Source organism: Diospyros lotus, chromosome 11, assembly GCF_014633365.1.
Source record: "Diospyros lotus cultivar Yz01 chromosome 11, ASM1463336v1, whole genome shotgun sequence".
Taxonomy (NCBI): Eukaryota; Viridiplantae; Streptophyta; class Magnoliopsida; order Ericales; family Ebenaceae; genus Diospyros; species Diospyros lotus.
In genome coordinates this window covers 7,542,966-7,550,697 of record NC_068348.1, presented here as the reverse complement: position 1 = coordinate 7,550,697, position 7,732 = coordinate 7,542,966, and the positions used below count along the sequence as shown (strand labels likewise).

Here is a 7,732-nt window from a genome sequence, read left to right as displayed (position 1 = left end):
GGCTGGGAGACGAAGAGAAAAGAGAAGCTCACACTTTTTAATCCAGTCGGTGTGAAGAGATCCCTCCGCTGCTCGCCTGTTCCTGTTGTAGTCGTCGCTTCCCTAAAGCCTTGGTCTTGTTCAGGTATTCACAATGTTCATTTCTCTTCTTGATTCTGTTTGATGTGAAGTTTTTGATTTGGTTTCTATCTGTTCTGTCTCGTTTCGAATGGATCTGATTGTTGATTCCGCGCTTACATTGACCAGATCAAGGATTCATTTTCTGGTTCTTCCTGATCTATATATGCTTGTTGTGTGGTTTTGGTTTTCTGAAATCAACGCCAATCTGTTTGGATTTCGGTGGTTGTGGAGAAGATCTAGAGGTACTGTTGGTTCCCGGGGATTCTAACTCCAAATAGGTGAATTTCTAGAGTTCTGAGCCCTTGGTAAAGGCTGTAGTGGTAGATCTAGAGTGTTGATGTGTTAGAAAAGGTAGAACTGGAGCGGGTAAATACTAGTTGACTCGGTGATAATATGCTTGAAACGATGGTAGTCGTTGCTCAGCATGCTATGGTAAGGCCAGATTTCACTGCCCTTCAAGATTTGATGCATTTGGATCGCCTCCTTCCAGAGGCTTCAAAGATATCAGTTGCCCAAGTTTTCAGTCCGGAGCAGGTTTACTCCCAACTCCGTTAAAGGCTTGTTCTACTGCTGGGGGGAAACGGGGATGCTCTTCTTCTCTCAAAACTCTGTCGCCCTCTATTAAGACTCATTCCGACGAATCTAAGCACCAGAAAAGAACTGTGAAGAGCAATGCAATTCCCATTCCCATTTATGTGGAGACTGAACATAGCAAGGATGGACTTCTAAACGATCACTTCTTCTACTTGGAACTTTGGGCCGAACTGTTTAGCTTGCGTTCTCTTTACTTTTCAATTTTTAGTTTTGAGTTTCGAATTCATTTTTAATTTTCTATTTTGGTAGTCAATTTTTAAAAAATTAAAAACACATTCTCTTTATCATTTTGAAAAACTATTTCTCAAAACAAAAAATTAAAAAACGCGCTCTCTTTGAAATTTTGAAAATAATTTTTTAATAATATTTTATTCAATAAATTTGATTATTTAGTAAATTAAAAATATTTAATGCTTATAAATTATTAAAAATATATATACATTTTAAAGTTAATAAATTTTATAATTTTTTTTCATTATAGTAATAAAATATAAATAAATAAATAAATAAATAAATATGTTTTGAGTTTAGAGTTTATTTTGGATGAAAACACTTGTTTTGAGTTTTCTTTACAATTTTTTTTTTGTTTTCAAAAATGTATTTTTAAAAACAGTAAAGAAAATACGTTTTCATTATTTTAGAAAATTTAAAACTAAAAATGACTTAAAAACAACAAAGAGAACGCAGCTTTAGTGGTCCATTTTATAAAATTTTGTTATAATTATACCTTTATTTTAATCTTAAAATTAGGTTTAATTGAATATTTAGTGATTATATGCAAGTTTATATGAAAAATGAAGATTAAATCAACACTAGGGCATATTCAAAGATTTAAAAAAAAAAAAAAATAATAATAATAAAAAAATAAAAATAAATAAAATATATAAAATAATACATATATAAATACAATACATATACATATATTCATGCGTGACTATATGCCATATAAGTGGATTGTGATTTTGTGCAGAAAATATTTGCTCCCTACCTCCAAAAATTCATCCAGTTTTCTTTGATGATATTCTCAAATATAGCCCAAACTTGGACCAACACCTAGACCATCTTAAAACTGCATTTGAGGTCCTTACGACTAACCACTTGTATGTCAAGCTATCCAAATGTATCTTTGCCAAAGATGAGGTGGGCTATTTGGGGCACATCATATAAGGAGAAGGAGTTAAAACAGATCCCAACAAGGTCACAATAATGGTGGATTGGCCTAGACCCTATATGATGAGGGAAATAAGGGGATTTTTGAGGTTAACAAGCTACTATTGCAAGTTTGAAGGCAATGTGGATTGATTAGTCAACCCCTGATAGACTTGCTCAAAAGGAGGAAGGTGTCATGACCCAAGGAGCATTAAAGGGGTAATGTAGTAATAGGCTTATTAGGAGATATTTTAGCAATTAGTTAGGAGCACATAGCTGCATGTGTAAAGTTGTTAGGAGACAAATATGTCTATATGCAGTAAATGGATGGGATTCTCATGTTGAATGATAATAGAAATTCCAATTTCTCTCCAATCTCTCTCTCTTGTTCTTCTGCCATTCTCCCTCAATTCTCTCTAATTTCTCCCCCCATTCTTCTTCAACTTCCCTTTTATACATTCTGTTCTTGACCTTCACTGTATCGGATCCCTTCCGATTTCCATTCTAGTCCTAGGCTAAACCTTAGGTCCATGACAAATTGGTATCAGAGCATCGTTCCTCGGCTGTGATTTCAATCGATTCTAGATGGAATTGAGGCAAATATAGTGATATGGGCGAACTGTCAAGGAGCTTCAACAGAACCGATCGACTAGCAATTTCGATCCGATTCCTAAGGAACCAAGGACAAATCGTCACCAAGCAAGGCGTTCCTCGGAACTGATTGAGGCTACTTTGGAGGACAGTTCTTGAAGCCGGTCGAGTTACAGGAAGCGTTTGGGTAAGCTGAGCTACAAGTGATCACGACTAGTGATCTGGAAGAGTTGTTCGATTTTCTTGGAGCCGTCGATAACAGCTTAGGCGGATTTGGAACCAATTGTTTGGAGGCTGAATGAGCCTATGATCCACGACCATTGAATCTCGAAATTGATTACGATGCACGAGGAAATGAGTGCTGGCTTGGATCTGAAGGAGAAGTAGGGGATTGGCTCGTGGCTAAGGCTCCAATAATCTTGTCCAAAATCAAAGACAAGCAAGCCAAGAGGATTCGCGACTAGAGCAAACGACTGGTACGGGAGATCTGCTAAAGTTGGCGACGCGAACTAAGGAGCATTCGCGATTGGTGTGGGAGTTTGTCGAAGGTGGTGACGTAGACAGCTAGGAGGGTCGTGACTGGAGTGACTGACTGGTGCGTTGTTGGTGTTTCCGCTTGATAGGTTGGCGATTAGGTCTGGCGACTCTGGACCTAGAAGGTGGTTGATGTTTGGAGATATTAATCTCCAACAGTGATTTACGAAGGTGATCCAGCAACAGATTCAGAATGGGCGAGGCAAGATGTTGACGAACAACATCAAATTTTAACAAGTCTTGCTCGGATTTGATGTGCGAAGCAGGGTCAGAAGGATTTCGGATTGAATCCAGCAAATTATGTCGACTGCATTAGAGTCAATCAGCATGTGCAATTGAGGACGAAGCAGAAATTGGATTCCGACGCACCAAGCTTAACTCTCGAAAATTGAAGGCGATTACGAAAGGTCGGCTGATATTTGAGGCTTGGAATTGGAAGATGACTTGGCCAATGGATTCCGACGCAACGAGCTTGACTCTCGGAAATTGAAGGCGATTACGGAAATCGGGAGCAGCAGACGATCTAGATCAGTTCCTTGACTCAAGCGATCTCGGTTGTGAAGGTGACCGGTATAGCGATCAATTCTCACTTTTGATTGCGATCTAGGGGACTTAAGAAGGCTGATCAAGTCGCTGTAATTGTGCGACTTCTTCCGCTGCTACAATAGGCTTGACCTTAAAGCATAATAGTGGCTGTAATTTGCCACTTATTGGATCAATTTTAGAGGTGATTGGGTGAGGCAGTTACAGAAGGGAAGTGTGGGCATTTATGATGGAAAGAGCTTCGGTTTCTTGGCCTATTGCTTTTCCAGTTAGTGAGATTTTGGCTAGGAGGAGTCGTGCACGCACGAGGACATTGGAGTCTTAGTCGTAGCAGAAGGGTGCTGCATTTTCAGGGGAATGACCTGCTCTTGAGGCCTTGGGAGTAGTGCATACATGAAGTAGATGAGCCCTCAATTGCAGTAGAAGAATGCTTCATTTTTAGTTGGAATGGAGCCTCAATGGTAACCAAAGAAGGCTGCATTTTCAGTTGGCAGCAATAGGGACAAAGGAACAAGCAATGGGATACATGAAACGAGCAAGGAATTTGGCCTTATGATACGCGAGAAGCTGCAAGAGTTTGCGATGATACTTATTAAGAAGTATCATTACAACTTTCTGGTGGAATACTTCGATGATTATCACAAAAGTTTTAACAAGGAGGAATTCCTTGGAGTGGAGTGGAAGAAGGATACTAGTTTCGGTGGAATTGACAAGGATGGTGGCTGTCAGGACAGTGCTGGCAGCAACAGTAGAAAGTCCGAGAGCTTGGTTCAAGGTGTTTGGATAAAAGAAGAATTAAAGGAGTACTCTGATTCCTTTGGAAATGAGGTTGTTGATGAGGATGATCCAGATGATAATATCGGAAGTCCAAAACAAGAGATGCTCAAGGCATTCAATCAGTTGTTAGGAATGACAAGAGACACCAAGGAATCTCTAGAATTGGAGAGGGTTTCAGCTGTAGTGATTGATGAGTTAGAAGAAGAAATAATATCTCAGGAAGCACCTACTGAAAGGTTAGAAGAGGAAAGTAGAGTAGATAAGTATGGGGTGTATGACAATGATTAGGAAACAGCTCTGGGAAAGAAGTTTCCTACTGTTGCAACTGTTCAAATCCCGGTTGGTGAGCTGCAATATTAGGGCTAGGTTTGGTTGGGAAGGAAGATTGAGTCCCTTACTATCACTGGAAATGGCATGTATCCCCGGTGGAAACATCTTTTAACACTGTGAAGATGTGTGGATTGGGTAAGGAATTTCAATGATAGCTGATAACTGGTGGGAAGTTGAGAGAGATAACTGAAGAAGCCGAAAGTTTGGTAGTAAGGAATGGAACTACAGTTGCTCTAGTGGTTTTTGCTTCAGTGGGAAAATTCATGTTTTTGTCTACTGTATTGACAAAGGAACCGGCTGCTGGAATTGGGGTTGTGACAACACTTAGTTTTGAAGCTCACAAGCAAGCTTCGTCTAAGTATCTAAGGCAAGTCAACAATTTCCCATTGCTACATTTCCAAGATGTTGCTGGTAATTTTGCAATAGAACATGGCAGTGGGCTGGATGGAAATGCAATAACTGCATCTAGGGATACTTGCTTAACTTACTTGTATGGGACGGGGATGAACTATCCAAGGAAGCCATGGATACAGTTAACTCTTCCTTTAGACTCCAAGTTCCAACTACTAACCATATCAGGTCAGGTGTGGCTGATCATGTTTTTTAATGGAAGATCGAAATTGATTAGACAGCTATAGAAGGAGGTGGTTGTATGGGGCTTGCATTCGATAAAGTTTCTCCTATGGAAGTGGAGCAACTTAGGCTTGGAGTTGATCTTGGACACTTTAGAACGAGGAAGAAGAAGAGGCATAGAAGGAGAAAGAAAGAAAGATGGATTAGAGAGCAAAGGCGGGAATTGGATGAAGCAATAGCTACTTGCTGTAAGTTTTTAAGGACAAGAACTCTCTCGAGGTGGGAATTGTCATGATCCAAGGAGCATTAAAGGGGTAATGTAGTAATAGGCTTATTAGGAGATATTTTAGCAATTAGTTAGGAGCACATGGCTGCATATGCAAGGCTGTTAGGAAGACAAATATGCCTATATAAGGCTGCTGTAAATGGATGAGATTCTCATGTTGATTGATAATAGAAATTCCAATTTCTCTCCCTCTCTCGTTCTTTTGCCATTCTCCCTCAATTCTCTCTAATTTCTCTTCCCATTCTTCTTCAACTTCCCTTCTATACATTATGTTCTTGACCTTCACTGTATCATATCCCTTCCGATTTCCATTCTAGTCCTAGGATAAACCTTAGGACCATGACAAATGGATTATCTGGAATCCCCAAGCAGATGTAACATTCTTAACTCTAAAGAATGTCACGACACAAGCCCCTGTGTTAGCCCTCCCAGACTTCACCAAACAGTTTGTGGTGGAGACAGACACGTGTGAAAAAGGAATTGGTGTAGTCCTAACGCAAGAAGGAAGGCCTATCACTTACATCAGCCAAGCTTTGGGGCCTAAACACTAGGGATGGAGCGTATACAACAAAGAGTTGTTGGCCGTGTTGAAGGCAGTGGATAAATGGAGACATTACTTAGAGGGCAATCCGTTTATAATCAAGATAGATCATGAAAGCCTAAGGTTTTTCTCCGAGCAAAGGCTGCAGTCCCAATTACAAAGGAAGGGGGTGTCTAAACTAATGGGTTTGGACTACACTATCCTCTACCGAAAGGGTAAAGAGAATGAGCACCTACACACTTGCATTAGTGTTACTACACAAGTAGTCAATGAGATCAACTACCCTCCTTACGAGCATGCATAGTGTGTACCGTCAAAGGGTAAAGAGAATGAGCATCTACACACTTGCATTAGTGCCACTACACAAGTAGTCAATGAGATCAACTACCCTCCTTACGAGCATGCATAGTGTGTACTGGTCTTGACGGTACTATAGATGCCCCACTCTATAGTCCTATGACTAGGAATAGTTTAAGAATGAAGCATAAGTCATTCAATATTATTAGTATGATCTCATTATAACCCGATTGACATCACTACACTCTTTGGGCTTCATCTAAATAGGTAAACATAAAGATGAATGCATTTCCAAGTATTAAGAGAAAAAAAATACTTTTATTAATCAAACTATGTATGACCATTCACAATTAAAATGAAGGAGAGAACAGTTGAAGAAGTTGAAGGGTCACGGCTTACATCGTGTCACTGCTGGTAGTCAGCTTTTCGGCGATTAATATTATCGGACAGTGAATCTTCCTTTTATTCTTTACTTAATATTAATTTTCGTAAAGACAAAAATTAAATAACTTTAAATGAAAAATACACGAGTTTTATAAAACGTTGGCTCTAATACCACATGTAAGCTATAATATTGTATGCATAATAATAACATACAATTAAACATCATGCCCATAATTGTAAAACTCATGTAATTCACATAATTTAATAATTAAATGCATAGCTAGATCCATCAGAAATTAAGCCGTAAAGAGAATTGTCGGTTGAAGACGAAAACACTTCAAATCTGGTTTTTTCCCTTTCACCTCAACTGTAATGGTGTATATAAAATATAACTGTAATTGCTTTGATGTGCTAGGTAGAGAGAGGACCAAACCCCTTATTTATAGTAGTAAAAGTATTCTCCCATCAAGACTCTTTAAGAGTTAGCATTCACATCTTCTAAACCAAATAGAATTATAAAGTAATCTATTATCTTATTAAATCCTTTAATTATCTCATTAGATTAACACATCATATTTGATATTGGATTTGATTATTTAATCAGATAAACACCATAATATCTGATACAATATTTATATTAATTATATTGTAATATACCAGATAATTATTACTAATTTATTTGATGAGATATTTCCTTTAATTACCATGTGAGCCATAAGATAATTCTTACATATATACCCATCCTTAGGGAAGAGAAAAGAAAAAAGGCCACATGCAATATCTATATATATATATATGTATATATCTATGCGTGTGTGTGTTTACTTCTAAAATATATATATACTTTTGTCATGCCAAGTAAAACAATGTTTATGTCATATATAAAAGTATATGCACTATTGTGAATGTTTAACTACATAACTGTTCTCACATGACCAAAATAAAGATTTTTGTTCATCAAACCTTTTTAAGTCCACTGCCAAAGAGAAAAGGAAAAGTCTGAATTGAGTCTA

At 38.1% G+C, this 7,732-nt stretch overlaps 1 protein-coding gene across 6 annotated transcripts in view; it reads left to right on the top strand.

The window, feature by feature from the left end:
- Positions 1–7,732, top strand: part of LOC127813018 (V-type proton ATPase subunit F-like) — a 30,284-nt gene continuing 22,552 nt past the window's right edge. For 3 of the 6 annotated variants that reach the window (XM_052353687.1, XM_052353684.1, XM_052353682.1), the window contains exon 1: positions 4–124. The gene's annotated coding sequence lies outside the window, so the exon portion shown is untranslated. Of the gene's footprint in view, positions 125–246; positions 363–7,732 lie in introns of all 6 variants that reach the window. The other 3 variants (XM_052353685.1, XM_052353681.1, XM_052353683.1) reach the window with 3 other exon arrangements.